The 18,227-nt window shown below is 42.7% G+C and overlaps 1 protein-coding gene across 1 annotated transcript in view; it reads right to left on the bottom strand.

Annotated features, from left to right (window-relative positions):
• Positions 1 to 619: 619 nt before the first annotated feature.
• The window catches only part of FAM169B (family with sequence similarity 169 member B), a 100,114-nt gene continuing 82,506 nt past the window's right edge, over positions 620 to 18,227 (bottom strand). The window contains exon 13 of the mRNA XM_027644388.1: positions 620 to 772. The gene's annotated coding sequence lies outside the window, so the exon portion shown is untranslated. The remainder of the gene's footprint in view (positions 773 to 18,227) is intronic.

Raw genomic sequence — 18,227 nt, 5'->3', positions numbered from 1 at the left:
TGATTTTTATATCTAAAACAACAGTGATTTTTTGTTTCATCTGAAGTAGCATGGGGGGGGACAACAGTGTGAGGAATGTCACAACATGGGGTGCTACAGACTGGAAGCAGCAGCTCCTTGCTGGGGTTCCCTGGTCTCTGCTGTGCTCCTGGTAAAACAATCTAAGTGGTTCTGGCCCATTGCCATGAGCCCTTTTCTCTGCTGTATGTGCAGAGAAATGTGTTACAGCATTATGAACATGTCACTGGCACTGTTAGCAGGGCAGAGATAAAACCTCACTAATCTTCAGTGCAGCAAGCAGGAAAGGATCATTCCTTTAATTATTAAGCATAAGTGAGCTATCCTCCCAAAGACAGTTTACACTGGATTGTGCCCTGCAGACTCAGCGCTCATGAGTTGATGTTGCAGAGCTTTAAAAACATTTTGCTCTCTTTCTGTAGCTGTTTCTCACTTTATTTTTAACTTTTTTCTCCCTCGAACTCCCAAGCCCTCAGAATCTGAGGACAGCATGAGTGAACTCTGAACAAAACTGGCAGCAATCCTTCCTCACCGCTCACACTTCCTTCTGCGTGGAGCCCTGCCAAGCTCGGGGAGGTTTGTTAAGTCCTGTACCTCTCACCTGAGATATGTGCCCATCACTCTCCCAGGAATGGAATGTGTTGTGTCCCTCAGGAAACCATATCTCAGGAACAATTTCTCCAGCAAACACATCTCCACTGGTACATCAATTCCTCGGCCCAGGCTGTAGGTCCAGAAGGAGCCAGGGGAGGATCTGTGAAATAAAAGGGACAAAATCTGAGTTTTGGCTGGAAGACCCTTTAAATTTTCAGTGCCACCTGGGAAGATCTGTCCTCTCCACCACTTGGCTCCTCTGGGCTATTTGTCCACTGCCAGTAAACCTACTCACTCCTTTGGAGGTCAGAAGGAACAGCACTATATGACAGAAGGCCAGATTCAAAATAAAAAGGAAACTAAAATTAATCCTTGGAATAGAGGCCAGCCTGAATCTTGATATCTGTATAACGAATCAGGCAACGTCAACTACACCAAAAGAATTGTGAGTGTTTAGGCTCTGGTTTAGTTTCTCTGACTGGGTGTCAAACCCTGTGCTCCTTCCAGATCACATGTTGCCATCTGTCTCTGCTTCTCACCAACTCCTTTTGGCCACATGCCACTCTAGGGCATATGGATGGATCAGCCAGTGCAGAGGAACATTACCTGAAGTTTTCTTTTCCCAGTACTCTTTTTGTGCTTCCTCAAGGTAACTGAGACTCACCTCTCCCACCCCTCATAAACATGATGCTGAGTCTGAACTAACTCCAAGTTTGGGGTAGTTCAGGATAGAGGAGAAACAGCTACAGTGCAGGCAGGGCAAGACAAGAGAACCTTTGTTTTAGGAGAGATAACGGTGGAAAAAGTGGAGGAACAAATTCATCAACATCTACTGTCTGGCATGTGAAACTGGATATTGCTTCAAGTAAGAGTGGTGCAACTGGGCTGCTGAGAACAATCACTAGAAGACAGAGGAATGCCCTTTATCTAGGTGGATATGGATGTTCAGATCCCAAAACTTGGCTCAAGATCATCTACGTACAGAGTACAAACACAGTAACAGCTATGCCAGTTTGTGCAGCTTTAAATGACAGCTGAATCCCAGAAATTTCAGGAGCTCAGAGCAGACTCTACACACTGCACAACTTTCCCTGGTGGGGCTTTCCTCCTACTCACCCCCAGGCCTTTAACCACCTTGCAAATGTAAAACTGAGCCATAGACACAGGGAGAACTCTCTACCAACCCCATCCTCTCCATGCAGCCTTCCAACATCTCCTCACACCTCCTTTTCCCCTCTTGGTTCATTTGCTGGCTGAGTTTGCTCTGTGCTCTCCCTATGGCTGTGCCTCCCCTGCCAGGCAGGATGCCATGTGGGCTGTGTTACCCCCGGCTGCAGGGCAGTGCTGGGGGCACAGAAATGCCCTGGGGTGGGTTTGTAGCTGATCCCTGTCAACTTGCATCATTCCAGCTACTGAGTTATCAGCTACTGAAAACTGTCCTCAGAGAGCCCCTCACATCATCCTTCTGCCAGCTGACAGCCACAGCACAGTTCCTGTTCACTACTGCAACACACAGCCAGATCTGGAACCCTCTTGTTAAATTACAGAGCTGGTCCAAGCTATTCCATGGCTTGGACTAAACCAACACATCCCTTTTGTTATTCCTTCTAAGCTCAGTCCTGTGTTTCTCTGCACATGTTAAACTGGGGGGTGAAGAGAAAGATTAACACAGTGTCTGTACTGGATTTTTTACTCTGTCAGTTTGTGCTGAGCCAAGTGGGGAGGCAGATGCTTAACCCCCAGCAGGAATACATCACTGAAATCAGCTCGGCAACCTCCTCTTCCTTGCCAATGTTCCTGTGAAGATCCTGCAGGCAATCTGCACAGAGCAGGCTCTGGCTCACCTGCAGTCACTTGCATCTGCGAGATCAGCTGCTTGGTGGCATCTCATCACTGTGAAGGGCTGGAGCTGCTTCATCTCAGCTCCTACTGGGTTCTGAGGTCAGTACAAGTTGTGAGTCTCTGCTACATGGGGAAGCTCTGTGAGTAGCAGGGTCTCACAGCCTCTGCTCAGATGAGAATGCAGCTGGAGATGTAAGACAGGAGCCCCTGCCTATTACCAGAGACAGGATTTTGCTTGCATGAAAGGCAGACACTCCTCCTTCCCATCTCCTACTTAGCTAGGAACCATATTCTCCTCTTAAGCAGTGCTTATACCTAAGCCTTTCACTGCCTGCTAGTGATGTTCATAGCTGGATCCACACAGCTCAGCTTTGTGCTCCTCTCTGTGCTGAACCCCACTGAGCCTTAACCACCTTGTACAGGGCTGAGGGCAGCCTGTGGAAAGCATCTTACATGTCATGGATACTACTGCCAAGAGAAGAAACAGAGTGAGGACCAAAATCAGCCTTCAGGATTTCAATCAGTGCACAGAAGACAACAAATGCAAATCAATTTTTGCACTCTAGAAAGGTTTTCTTTGCTGCCAAAAAGCTTTATGGAGGCTTCTATGAGGCAAGGGCGGGGAGTATTTCAGAAACAAGAGGTACAGTGCCCCATGATTTTTTCTTCAAGAGGAAAACAGTGCTTTAAGATATTTCTTTGTATTTCTGAGCCCAGGCACACCTGCCTTTTATTGATCTACTGTACAACTGGAAGGGAGCCAACACACTCCCACAGAGCAAGACCCCACAGCACAGCACGATGCTCCATCAAACACTGGCCACCTACCCATTGTCATGTATCCTCTGGTTGTCACTAGCCCAGATCAATCCCATGCTGTTCAGCACATTTTAGGAACTCAGGCTAATAAATCATTTAAGTGCCTCTCACTTCACAGATGGTAAGTGCAGTTCAATGAAGGTAATTATAAAAAAAATTACTTCTGGAGCAAAAAAATCAAAACATGGGAATATCTGTCTAATAGAAAAGGCCTGCAAAGAGATTTGGGAGTTCTAATAATTCTGAGGAGCAGGTTAAAGGTCTCAGAGTCTGACAGTAGGTTTTCCCTCTGATTGACTGAATCGATCCTGTCCTCATGTAACAGCTCTGGGCCCCTGTATCTACCAGATTTCAGGTCCTGAAAACAGTGTTGAGAAAAAAAAATACACTTGGCTTCCCCTCACTATAATGTGGTTGTTTTTTCCTTCGTGCAAATGCAATATCCATCACTAAGAAGACAGGATGACGGGGAGGTGCAGGTCCTGCAGGGAGCAGGGAACATACTAAAGCAAGACCCAAACTCCAGTAACAGTGGTAGATTCAAAGGGGACTCCCAAATTCCATCTGACTTTTGTTCCTGGGTTTTGACATAACATGTTGTGGTTGTGTCATTTCAACCTACTGTTTACATTGATCTTTCTAACATGCCAGAATAAAACTCCTCAGTTCTTGGATTGTACATATAAAGGGAAGATGCCCTTCTCAGCCAGCATCACTGAAGATACATTTACAGATGGTCAAACTACTCTCTCCAGCTAAGAGGCCACAGTAAGTGAAGCCCCTTTTGTCTATCCATGTCTCCTAGTTCCAGCTTCAGATCTAAGCATAGAGATGGGCTGTGTTACCTTTTCCAGCCTTCTCTATGCAGCAAAGCCAGTTCTGCCAAACTTAGGGTTGTTACAGAATCAGTGCTCCCAATACTGCTGAGATATAAAACCAAATATTAAATTGTTGGATTTTTTTTTATACATAGCATGGCAAGAAATAATTCAGCAACAGGCAAAATCCCTCCAGAGTTCAAAGCAAATTCAAAACAAAGACTCAATCAGTTTACCATTTTCCTTCTTTCTTTTTTCACCTCAGTGAAAGACAAATTCATGTCCTTCAAGCAGTTTACAAAGTTCGTCTTCTTACTCCACTTACTTTGCATTAAATTGTACACCCAGTTTTAACAAACAAACTAATTTCAAAAAAACCCCCACACAAGTCCTTCACAAAAAGCTTCAGAGCTTCACATACAGCTTCATACAAAGCTTTCAGAGTAAGGGGTGTTCACCTGTCCCTTTTACTACCTAGTAAGTTGTGATCTCCATCCTCATTTAAAGGCATTATGTTGACTACCCCAAGGGTAAAACTTTGTTTACAAAGCCCCAGTTGAGCATAAGTGGCTCTGTCTCCTCCTTACAGAGCTCAGAACAAGTAACATTTTCTTGATTGCAGTTACGATTTGAAGAGCGTGACATTTAGTGATGCATTCTGAGTGACCTTAAATCATTATGTAAAGTAAGATGTAAAAGCCAAATGTGAGATATGATTCCAGGAACTGTTAAGAGTTTAGAGATATGAATAAGTAAATCTGTTGAATAGCTTCCTTGGACCTTAGAATTTCAGCTGGCTCTCAACAGCAGCCAAAACAAAGGCCTTTTGATTGTGCAGAGCGCTAAGAGCAGCATGAGACATGAAATGCAGCCACAAAAAAGAGTTAAAGTGAGGACAGTTTTGGTGAAATTTGTCTCTGTGCTGAAGGCAGGAAGGACAATCTCTATACCCAAGACCTTGGAAATGCTACTGTTTTTACGCACTCCTGGAGACTCAAGAGATCTTACCTAAGATCCATCCCTGGCATTTGAGGATTCATCCCAACTGAGCCAATAAGGCTTTGAGAATTATCTATTAGGAGTTAGCATAAGTTCTGTGATTTCATAAGTGTCTGAAGTTTTCCTGTTCAGCTTCACTGAAGTCATCAATTAAAGCAGTGCATAAACTAGGTAGCCCTGAACTCTCACTCCCTCTCCCACTTCAACAACAACTTCCATTTAATTAGCACCTCATCAGGCTGAGACATCTCAAGGGGCTTTATGAAAGCTGTCCAGTCTTATAATCTGCAGTGCCAAGGCAACAAACAAAATCAAGAAAGAAAAAAATACAAGAAAAGCCTCCATTTAGATTTATAGAACAAAAGGGTAGCAAAGCACAAAACAGGATGGATTCCCAGCAGGCAAATATCAGGGACTGGGCTCTGTTCTCCATCTGCTGATACTCCACTACACCAACTCCAGGAAAAGTTTCTCCTTTTACCTAAGTAATGTTTCATATTCACATTTCTACGCATTAGGATTTTTTTTTTTAAAGTACCTAAGAAGGAAAATCTGGAAACAAAGTTTTGACATTGCTGACCGGTAACTCCTTACTCCCCTCTAAACTGAGCTCCAGAAGACTCCGTGTGTCAGCACTATGATAAGTGAGGCTGATACTGGAGATGACACTCTTCAAATGAAAAATTAAAAACTCATCCAATATGGATTTCTCCTGATGATCCAGAGGGACACTAAAGGGCACACAACACTCTTCACAAAGCACGGGGGACAACGCTGCTGTCTGGACCATACTCGGAACAGCAGGGCTTTATGTCCTGTATCCCATAAAACAGGTGCTGGTTTCCTTTAAAGTACTATTAACATCACTACTCTGGGTCATGGGGCACATCCTGATGTTCCCACTCAGATTCTGTTCAGGTGAAACATCCAGTAAATGCTGAGGATTTCCCCTTGCCCTTACCTGATTCATTATCCTACTAAAACCCCCATTTCTGGAGGCTATTGCGGTCAGAGCATGTTCAAGCACTGCCTTCAGCAGGAAGGCAGCTGAAGTTGAAAGACCACAAGATATTAGAACTAAGGTTTAAATTGAGGAGTACACTCAAGCTTGTCAGTTGTGCCAAACTGTTATTAGAAACACTGATAAGGAAATAAATAGATACTTTTAAAAATCACATTTCAAATGCCTTCTCTCATAAAATTCTTTGCTAGGCATTGACCTCACTGAATTCTATTATATGTTGCATCCAGCTACATTAATAAAAGTGATGTCTAATGTATTAAATTCATGTCAAAAGAAATGATAACTTTAAGAAAATCTTTTCTAAGGGGAAAATGCAATTTTAATGACATCAAAGCATAGATTCCTAAGAAGAACACGCACTCTGGTTTGATGACAAGAAGATAATCAAGAGCTCAGGCATCTTCCTGATGTACAACAATGAACCAAATAAATTATACATTTGGAAAAAAAAAAAAAAAAAAAGAAAAAACCAACAACCCAAAAGAAGACTAAGATTAGAAAATTAAAATCACAGTCTAATCTCAGTATTATTTCTGAATAGTCAGGGTTAGTGAGCACACGTTACTGGAAAAGATTCAAAGGCAACAGGGAGAGAACAGTTAAAAATCAATTACTAAGAATCATTCTGCTTTAAATATACAAAGTATGTACAAAATGAAACAATGTCATAAAGAAAAAAAATTAAAAGACAACAGCGAGTTATAGTTTCAACAGAGCTTCACTGATATCAGAACTGTGTTTTTAAACACAGATTTCTCCTCTCTTCAAGGATAATATTCAAGAGCTCACGGTTTGTGGCTGTAGAAAAAAACATCCTTGAACACCTTTTCACATTATTCCCTTTTCTCCTTCTTGGCTTCTGTGATGCCACTAAACCCAGGATGTACTTTAGTTCAGAAAGATCTACTGGCCTGTCAGCTTTCAAAATATCCATCAAGCCATTTTTGTAACACATTGGGGCGAGGAAAGGGGAAACCAGATTTGAAGGTCTTGTCAAAGCTCATAGTAATTTATGATGTGAATGCAAAGTGCCTCTGACAGCAAGAAACTGCTTGCCATGAAACCACTTTGCAGTGAAATAAATACTACAAACTAAACTGGGATGCCAAACTTCTTGGCACATCCTGCCAGGGGCTGTGCAATCCACTGCCCTCTTTCATCCCTCATTTTGGCCACCTTTGAAAGAAGATTGTGAGAATCCTGACTCTGAAGAGTGGAACACTCTCAAGGAAAGGTAAAACCATCTTCACTTTTCACCCTTTACTAAAAGCACACCCCATCCTGCCTTATTTAAGCACTGCTCAGGTTACCACAGCACACAGAAGAACTAACAACAGAAATTCTGTTGAGTTTGGTACCACACACATATCATGAGAGAGGGGAGGTGTAAAGGCTTGAGAAATCATCTTCTAATCTCACCAGATGACACAGGAATTCTTTCTGTCCCTCATTTCAGGGTCAAGAACTGAGAGTGCTCGATTTCTGGCAAAGGTGGGAGTTGAGACAAGTCTTCCAAGTGCCTTAGTTATAATTTAAGTAGGACTAAAACATCACACATAGCAACAAATATTGGCAAGTAAATAAAGTCTACAGATATAGATAAAGAAAAAGTAGAACTAGCTAAAAATTTCCCACGTTGGATGTGGAAGAGTTCTGTGGAGATTTGGGTTTTAATAAAAGAAAGCTTTAACAGAAATGTCCTTCTCCTGGGGAAAAAAAAAAAAAGATGGTGTGGATAACACCACAAATAAATAGCTTCTAGTTCTGATAAATAACAAGTCACAACACTACATTTGGCAAAGCCTCTGCAGAGAACACATTATTTTATTACTGGTGTTATTTCTACAGAAATAGGTTTGTATCAGCACTGTCACAGAGCAGCCTAATCTTGCCCCAGATTTTTGGGTCAGAAATGAACCTACGGTACAGATGTCCCAGCAAGGATCGCTGGGCAAGTCAAGGAAGCAAAGCAGTGCAAACACAAAGCTGTGATGCAAGGAGAGGGCACTTCAAAACAGGCAAATACAACCCAACATGGAGGGAACAACCAAGCAGCTCAGAGCCAGACTGGTGAGATAATGTGAGTGGTGAGCTCTGAAGAAACAGAGACTCTGGAAAGGACAGCTGAATACAGTGTTTTGGGAACTTAGACCTCACAGAGCTTCTAATAATTGGCAATGAGCTCCTACTAATTGGCAATCATTTCAGCACAGTGTTCAGAGGACACAGAATAAATGAGACAGACGATGTGTTTTCCTGTCTTACCCCAAGACTGAAGGATGGTTGAGGAAACCAAAACACCTCCATGCCTGGTGAAGTGGAAAAGGGGTTACAACAGCTGCTGTAACTCCATACAAGTATTACCCAGCCAGCACTGAAAAGAATTCAGAAGAAGAGTCAAGATTAGGTGCCTCACAGAGCAGCCTAAATCACCAACCTGTGGATTGTCCCCAAACGCAGTTCAGACTGCAAAAAAAATCAGCTGTGAGGAAAAAAAGTCAGAAATTCCTTTTGTAAGCCCAGTGGCATGGGGCTGATTAGAATTGCAGGCAGCAGTTTGGGGCATTGTTTGTTCATGTTTTGTCCCTAAATCTGAAAACTGCAATAACATTTCATATTCCCAAAGATGATTCAGAAGCAGAGAAAAGATAGTCAGGGTGATCCATACAATGACCTTTTATTCCTTATCTCTCTCCCATTTAATCAGGGAAGGTTATTAATGGAAACAACTCCAGGTTTTATTGGCCCTTAATGCCAGAGTTGCTTTTCAAAATTATTCAAGAGATGCCAGATGCAAGTCATCTTATTCAGCCAAGTAAGAGTGAGACTAACTTCCCGTGCTAGTAGTAAAGCTAAAAAATTGTCTGAGCCATGAAAACTTTGAGTTTTAAATAGTGAACATTACTTTAGGCTATGCCTTTATTTTCAAGTTTCAGCTATTTATCTTTTTAATTGTGCCAGAATTCAATTTTTAAACTGAGTTCGATCGGGTTTGGATGATTTTATGTATTTGTCAGCCCAAGGTCAGAGTTTGGATGAGTGCCTTATTAGTTTAAGGGTTTTAACAAGTAGCATAGGAGCTGGGGATTCCATTAGTAGCAGACGAGCCAGAGCCTTTTAATACTTAGGATGTTTTCTGGGATCCAAATGTGTTTTGGTTGCTATGGAATGAAGTCTCCTGTAGAAAAAAAAAACACCCTGGGGCACTAAGTCCACATTCTGGGGATGTACTGGCAGCAGAAAAATAACACTGTGCCAGTTGTAGGCTTTTGCATTTTTACAGTGTTTTGTGTGCAAAGGGATGGAACCAAGATAAACGGTTGCAGATGGCTGAAACTAGAGTTCAGAAAACAAAGTGAGTTTACCTTGTGCATTGCACATCCAGATTGCAGATGTTCCTTGGTTAGCAGGGCCTGCTGAAACAATTCTAAAGGATTGCTTGTAAAACTGGCTCAGGGATGAAACCTGCTAAGGCCATCAGTATATCCCAATTTAAAAAACATCATCAGCTCCAGCTCATTTTCAAGGCTTTGTGATCATGATGTAATTGGAGCTTTTGCCTTCATCTTCCTTTGGGTTGCCTCTGTTTCCTAAAACACTGAGGAAGAATAACCTAGTGAGGGTTATCCCTCATCATCAACACAGGACTCTTCAGAACACAAATGCAGACATGCAGATATTAGAGGGGACATCCTTAGAATTAAAACCCACAAGAAGAAGATCCGGATTCTAATCCCCCTTTTTCTCCAGTGATGACAATTCTTGTCAGAAAGGGGTCTAATAGAATCGGAAAAGATTCAGAGAGACAGTATGGAAAACCTGCATGAGGAGGGCTCCTACAGACTCTTTAGGATTTCAGCTTCAAAAAGGGATTACACAGAATTTATTTTAGGAGCCTATAAAATCATGAGTGGTCTGGAGGGGTGGGAGAGAAATGGACTGTTCCCATCTCTTCCAATATAAGAGTGAGATAAAGCCTGTGAAAGGTACATTCAAACAGGCAAAAGGAGGTTGTTCTTCAAGTAATGGACAACAAATGTGTGGAACCCCTCTAAGGGCATCATGAACACAAAGAATTTACGGGATTTCAAGGGAGGCTGGGCCAGGATTGGGAAGAGAGATCCAGTCCAGAGATTCTGAATTTATCCACCTCTTTCAGTGACTCCAGACCTAGTGCCTGCCAGGGCATTTTTCCCAGTATGTAGCATATCACCTGACTCCAAATAGTTTTCCTTGTTCTCACTATTATGTGGTACCTCTGTCTCCTGACTGCCCAAAATGCCAGAGCTTGTGGTTATCAAGGACAGGGATTAGATAAAGATGGCTCTTCTCAGTTTTGCCTCTTATGTTTATAATGTAAGAAGAGGTCACATACTGATACAGTAACTAAGGATTTCAAAGGGGATTTCAGCAACTTTGAGAGTAGTAGTATTCAAGCACGAGAAGGAGGCTTAAGCAAAACAAAAACTACCTGTGAGACAAGTTAGTTCTTCTCTGAGATTAAGAGCTCCTTGAAGAGTAGTTAGAAACGAGGCCTACAGAAATGCTTCACGACAGAAATGCATGGGGGAAGCATGTTTATGTAGCAACACACAAATTTTAGGGAGAAGGAATTCTGAAGTCCCATAAAGTATTGCTTGTTTCTAATAAGAGGCCTTGTTTAACTAGCTAGAAGGTAATTCAGTAACAGGGGAAAAAAAAAATAAAAGTAGAATTCTCCACTAAACTTAAGATTTATCCCTGTAAATTCAGAAGGCAGAAACTGTGGGGTTCATAATTCTGCACATACACAGAGTCAAAGCCAACACTCCCAGGGTATTTTCATGTACAAGAGTTCACGACCAAAATGGAGCATAACCTGGTACTGTTCATCACTGAGAGACTCCAGTCAGGTTATTGAAGGCTTCCTACAATAAGATTAGTAACAAGGGACACACTGAGCCTGGAGCAAAACAGCATCTAGGTCAGGGCAGGATAACTTCCACTCTATCACAATGGCTTCATGAACTTCCGAAGAGCTCAAATAGATGCAGAGAGGTACTGAATAACTCAAAGTTGTCAACAGTTACTCAACACAGCATGTATTTAGGAATTCAAAAGGGCATTTCCATTATGGAACTCAGGGGAAATGGCTTATTGTTCACTTCAAGAGGAACATTGTGCACTCATTGGAAGGTACCTTTTGCTGCACAGAATTTCTCAGTAATGTAGTGACAGAGAGAGGATGTTTAGTGTAAATCACATAGGGGCAAAAAAATGTTCTTGTACTAAAGAGACAGTAGGTTTAGAAACCTACTGAAGAGTAGGTTTTGGAACATCATATTTGCCCCAGTTAATGCCTGGCGGGGCATGATGTCCATTGACCTTCCTGTCAAAGCAACATGTGCCTCAAGTTTCAGAATAAAACAAATTACCCTTAACATACGTTGTGCTACACAAAACAAAAAGAGAAAAAAAAAAGAAAGGCAGAACCAAGAAACAATGGCAGACAGAAGAGACAGAGATACTTCTGTATGAGTAACTTTTTCCAAAGATCAGCAATCTCACTAAACAGATATTCATCCACAGCATTTGCTTCCGTAACCTCCTGTGACAGCAAGTTCCTGTGCTGCGTGAGAAAGCGTTTCTTTTTTGCTGCCCCATGTTCACTGCCATCGATTTCATTGACTGACCCTTTTAAATCAGTCAGTGCAAATATATAAAGGGCATCTGATAGGGTTCCAGAGTGACATAACTGGACATAATATAGCCTAGTGTGACAAGCTGCTGAAGTTTGAAGATGTTCCCAGTTCCAGGCAGATATCAAGGGTGAACTGAGACAATCCCAGGTCCCTTGTTCAGACCTGTGTGATGTGGCACCACCTCGCCAACTTCTCTCCTGCTGCTGTCCTTCACTAACTTCCAGGTGGCAGGTGAAGGGGGGAATTGATCACTTTAATATTTACCTTGAATAGCGAGGTCTTTGATGGTTTGTGCAACTCCTGAAAACCTGTGGGGAGGAAGTTCCAACGCTCCAAAATCTCACCCATCTTCCACCTGTGGTATTCCCAGTGGCCACGCCACGGGGCTGGAGAACATTAAGTAAACGCTTACACTGCCATCGGAGTGGAGGTATAAGGACAGCTGCTTTTTAAGTACCAGCACATGGTGCTCTGTGGATTTTCACAGCTCCTCCAGCACATGGAGCATGTGCTGCTCTCTCAGTTGCAGTTGCTGACAGAAGCTGATGTTTTCACAGGTTGTTTTCTTTCTGGAACGAGGTCAAGGCTTGAAGGGCCGCCAGGAAATGAGAAGGATGCTGTCCTTCCTGCCTAACTCTTAATGCTTTTTTTTCAAGTATGACATCATACCTTACAAATCAAGAGAGCTTGTGATTGCATGTGCAGAGGTGGTTTCATTGTGTAACACACTAGTCAGCAATGCAGACACTGAGCAGCCACTCATGTGGGAGATGAACAACTTCAAACAAAGCCTGATGTGCTTTCTTCATTGAAACCCCTCATACTCTTCACCAAATTCTCTTTGTAATTAGATTAATGTTTCAGTCTCTTCAGACAGATGTGGAGGGGACAGATACAACTGAAAGATGGGGGCATGGGCACCACTTAAATTTAGCAGGACTGTAGGTGTCTCACCTGGGTGATTGCATTCATTAACTAAGAGTGGAAAGACATTGGCTTTTTCAAAGTGTGACTTAAGACCTGATACTAAAAGCAAGTTCAGCTTTCTCCATTGATTATACAGGAAGCAAAGGGGAACTCCCCTTCTAACCTAATCATTTACAGGCAGTGTCAATAGTCTCAGTGTGTCACAGAATTATAGCAACAATTTGTGTTTGTTTATAAGAGTGATTTCCTGCACAGAAGAGAAACAGGAAGGTGGAGAACTGTTTGCATAACATCAGTTTAGAGATCCCAGTGCATCATCATGGGTTACATGAACTCACACAGCACTGTACAACAAAGAGAGGACAAGAAAACAGGTTTTATCACCTTGTCAGAAGCTTGCAAGAAAATTCTCTGTCAGTGAAAAGTGCACACTTACAACTTATGTTTTAGCAACAGTAAGTCTAGAGACATAAAAGAAATAAATAGAAGGAAGTTCAAGAATGCACCAAGCTAGATGGCTTCTTTTATGTCATCGGTCTAGGTTGTCAAGGTTCCTACAAAATCCTCATATGAAAACTGTAGGAGAAAGAAAAGACACAGCTAGACAATCCTGCTGATGCAGATGATAAGGTAGTTCAGTACTTCTGAAAGCAAAGACTCCATTTAGGAGTATGGAATTTATTATGTGAAATCCCTTTCCAGCACCGGGTAAGCAGGAGAGTGGAGGGACCATTCCATCTCACACATCTTACCCTTCCTGCATTACCACATGCAGAGCAAATCTCAACAGTCTGCCCTCCTTGTGGTTTCTGGGCTCGGAATTAAACCAGACAAAACTCCCCAATTTTAGCATCCCAGCAAGAAAAGGGAACCCTATCTCTTGCCCACTCATTTGTAACATACATTACAGGAATAAAAGTAGATACTTAAATCCTAAATTGTCCTTCATCCTTATTCTTTTCCACAGGAAAATCTTTCCCACCACCCAAGCATTCCTACTGCTACTTCCCAAAGTGTAAAGAGGAAATGAACACAGGATGTTACATTTGCCCTGCAGGTGCCCAGCTGAGCTGGAATCTGTTCCTGTCCATCTGCTCAGGTTTTCTGCTGTATGTGACACATACAGTTACAAGATTAAGGACCATCTACTGTTATTTTAACTGTAAGAAGGCTGGTTGAGATCACCTGGAGTGAAAGGTATCAGGTTTTTAGGAACCTATGCAGACAAACACAGTAATTCTACAAGAACAGTTTTGCATATGGAAACTCAGAGTAGGATTCATTAAATCCCAACAGCATTCCTCTTTTCTCTTCCTAGAGCTCACCAAAGAAGCTCTAACTTGCTCCTACTTTTAAGGTTCTGGCAGGGTAGCTTCCTCAAAACACTTTTTCTCTGTTAAGATTTCCACTGGTATGATGGATGTTCCTGCATTCAGTGAAAAAACCCTATTTTGAATGTCAGGTGCCTCACTGCCTTCTAGAAAGGCACACAGAGGGGCATTTTTAGGGTATTCAGATGTTCTTGAACCTGGCTTCCATGACCCTCTTGGAGCCTTGGACTTCTCAACCAGTTGCATGATTGATGCTCCTTGTGCTGGCAGAGCTGATTCAAAGTCTCTCCAGAGCCTCTGTCAGATCTACAAATCTTTGTTGTGCAAGATCATCCTTCCAAAGAAATCCAGTTCCAGATATATTGGTAAAATCTGGTAGATAACACAGACATCCCTTCCAAAATGAACCGACCAAATTTTTATCTGTGTTATTTTTTCCCTTTCCTGTGCTGTCCATCACCTCCATTTCCATGCACCAAAAGCCACAAAGTCATACATCTGTCTCCAGAATTACAATTTTGCACATTTGGAACACTGAAAACCACATCTTAAACTTTAACAAAGGCTCTAGAAAATTAAATGCTAGAGGGCTATTTGTGATGATTGGTCATACGCCCCTGCAGCAGCTCCCTCTCCATTTCTGCTTGGCTTATGATCACCTAAACAATGGCATGACCAAAACCTGGCACAGAGTCACAGCACCAGGTAGACATTGCCCGAAGTACTTCAGTACCCCAGGTACTGCTTTCATGGTTTAAAGGGACTTTTGAAGGCCAAGGATTTTTCCTGGCTGACCAAAGTATATTTTGTTTAAATTTAAATAGTAAAAATCATGATTCTGTTGCCATGTGCTTTGCATGTTTATAACTCCCGGGTTTTTTACTTGCAACTTGAAGAGATAACACATACTGAGTTTATTTTAAACGGTTTCCTATTCAACCCCCCTAATCCACAGTATCCAGTACTGAGGTTAAATTCTCCCCTTCAGAATAAACAAGCCTTGAAGCTCTCATTTTTCTCTGACTTATCTCTGATCTGTTTGAAAAAACCTGACCAGATTCTTCTTTTCGTCTCACGAAAATTCACGCCAAGAGAAGTAACATCATCACAACCTGTCAACACTTAGAGGCTAAACAAAGAAAGGAACAGATCAAGAAAACGGGGATGAAAAGCTTTTGTGCCCCTCTTCCCAAACTAATATTCCCAAAATGTGTTTGGCGAGAGGGGGGAGGGCCCATTGTTTGAGCTAACACATCAGCCCATGTGATTATTTAACTAACTATCTCCATCCCCAGACATATCAAACGGAAGGCAATGCCAGCTGAAAGTATTATGTAGCCTTCAGTGATGTGAAACATCTAAGCTCCAAGGCATACGGTTTGGCTGGAGACTCCAGCTGGCACTGGTAGTTTTATTGTGCTGTGAAAAACATTAAAGTCCTCAGATGCCCTGCTGATCATGGGATCTGAGAAACTTTCCCTTCCCCGCCTGACATGTGCTCACACTGCAATTAACACACTCCTCCCTCTCTTTTCCCTCTCTGCAGATGAACACCTCCCCACACACACACACACATGTGCACTGCCAATGTTATTTTGTCCTGGAATGCTTGTGCTGGGAGTCCCTGCTCCGTTGTGGTTGGGAGGGGGGAGCTTTGTCCAAGTGCTAAAAAAATCTGGTACCTCAACTTTCACTTGAAGGTGGCTGCAGCACATGTAGAGACCATTAAGGGCTGTGTTTTGCTTCCTAACTTTTCACACGTTTTCCTCCCTTTATGACATGTTTATTGGCCTAGAAGGGCGAGGAGGGGTAACAGAGGAAACCAAAGTTCTCCGTTCAGCTCTGACTCAACTATTGTACACCTCAGCCTCATTTAAGGGCAAGTTGCTCTGGGCATGGTGGGTAGGCAGTGTGAGCAACTGGAACCATTAATCCCTGTTCACATCTGATTTTCGGCAAAATCTAAGCCAGTGGGCCCAGGGTAGTTAAATGTGCAGCTTGGGCAATTAAAAAAAAAAAAGGTTACAGATGAATATAACTGGGTCTGAAAACAAATCTGCAAGGGGTTTTGGAGACTAGTGCCTTGAGGATTAGAGCTTATTTGTGGAGCTTTAACAGGAAACTGCTAATTATGACACCTGCACAACTTTCCTTGAATTAGGCCCCGGGGATGCATTGCCTTGCCTATAGATGTTGGCCAAGGCCTCAGGCTCTTAATCCACAGCCATCACCTAAAGTGAGAACAGAACAGCCACAGGGCATTTGCAATGTTATTTAAGAAAGAGTATTGCACCGTTTAAACTGGATTTTTCCTTCCAACACAAACTACTTGAGTTTTGAATACTCTTCCAAGGAGTTTTACCCTTCAGGCTCTTGTGAAATCAGCAGGCTGATCCATTAAAATGGCTCCCACTCGAAGTGAATATGTATGCAGCACTACAAAAGCGTTGGCAAAACAGTTTGGAACTATAGGAATCAAAGCAAATAAACTAATGGATATGATTGTAAAACAAGGGAAATTCACACAGAACCAGAGTATCATGGACTCTCTATTACAGTTTAAAACAGACATGTGTTTCTCAAGCCTTGCCTCGGTCCTGTAGCTGAGATGAATACTAATTTCCAGACTTTAACAAATACAATTTTAGAAGCATTTTCTAGAGCTGTTCTGCTTGCACAGACCATGCTTTACAGTGCACAGCGCTCACCATGTGAAGACAAAAGCCAGGAAAGCTTGACTTGAGGGTTTAAGTCAGGCAGTGGTTTACACAAGATGAACTTGCAAAAATCAGACGGGCTTGCATGTCTCACAAAATTAAGGTTCTAAAAACTGCATGAGCAGCCATGTCCCGAGTGAGACTTTGGGAACAATCTGCCATGATTTCTACAGGCTCTTCTACACTGCCCACTGGTTTTGTGGCAATGAAGCCGGTGCCAAACAGGCTGGTGTGTCTACACAGCATGATCAGCACCTCCCAAGCTGAGCCAATGTGTTAACCCTCCTCCTCCTCAGCAATTATCAGCCCTTTAGCACGTGTGTGGATGTGGGACACAGCAACAGGCTGACACAGCTCTATGATCCTGGTCCAGTGCTACACTGGATATATCTGCATGGTGCTTTATACCCTGAAAATACATACTGAAACCACCAGCATGGAGCATGCGATACAGGAGATGGCTGCAGTGATACAGGAGATGGCTGCACTAGGAATCCAGTCAACCCACAGCACCGAGAAAGCCTCCTGCACAATTCTCCAGCAAGTTTCCTCCTGAAGTGCAACACACAGACAGAAACTATCCTGATGGCAAATAATGACTAGGACATTTTTTACTTTGAAGTCAAGCTGGTCAGTGGCAAGGACCACTGACACTGCCCTCACCCTGGTGGCTGTAACAGCCACTCTGGAAGCCTCTCTCAAAGCAGGCTCTCATTTTATTGACAGAAACATGCCCAAGGTAATAACTGATCCCTAGGTCTTACAGGGTGTTTCTGATCAGCAGACTGTGAAGTTGTCTCCAAAAATAACCTGTCAGTGCCATGCTCAGACAGCAAGTCCAAGCCAGAACCAAACCTCTCATCTCTGAAGGTCCTGACACTCCCATGTAACATCACAGTGTGCCTCACTCTCTGACTTGTGGATTTGCTGCAAGTCTGCTCTGACCTTACTGAAAGAGCAATATTCAAACAATGACGAAGCACTGCAGCATTTTTTTCTTCTTGGGGCAGCCAGGGTTGACAAGTGGGTGGCAGGACAAGGTTAAGCAATGCATTCATAAGAAAGCACTCACGGGCTTATTTCCTTCCCTCTATCAATGACTTTTTCCAAATGTCTGAGCTCCTTTTTGTCTCAAACTGCTTAAGACATGGGAGCGTTCCAAGTACTAATAAACTCCTCGTCTTTAATTTATAAGTCTTAAAATTGACAGAAGCCCATAACACTTTTTTAAGCCTGAAAAGGTGGTAGAGACGCATATTGTGTTCTCAGCACAAGAACTTCTGTGGCTGCAAGGAGAGAGAGCTGCCAATGCGCCTGCAGAAATAGTAGCAGTATTTTATTTATCCCCGTAGAGTTCGGCCAGTCTATTTTGCATGAGGGAGCAGATTTACCAGGAGGAGAGGGAAGTGCAGCCTCCATCCCTTTTAACATTGTTCAGCGTGGAGCCCATCCCAGCC

Source organism: Corapipo altera, unplaced genomic scaffold, assembly GCF_003945725.1.
Source record: "Corapipo altera isolate COAL_440 unplaced genomic scaffold, ASM394572v1 50, whole genome shotgun sequence".
Taxonomy (NCBI): domain Eukaryota; kingdom Metazoa; phylum Chordata; class Aves; order Passeriformes; family Pipridae; genus Corapipo; species Corapipo altera.
The sequence above is the reverse complement of the archived record's forward strand: the minus strand, read 5'-3'. Positions and strand labels throughout refer to the sequence as shown.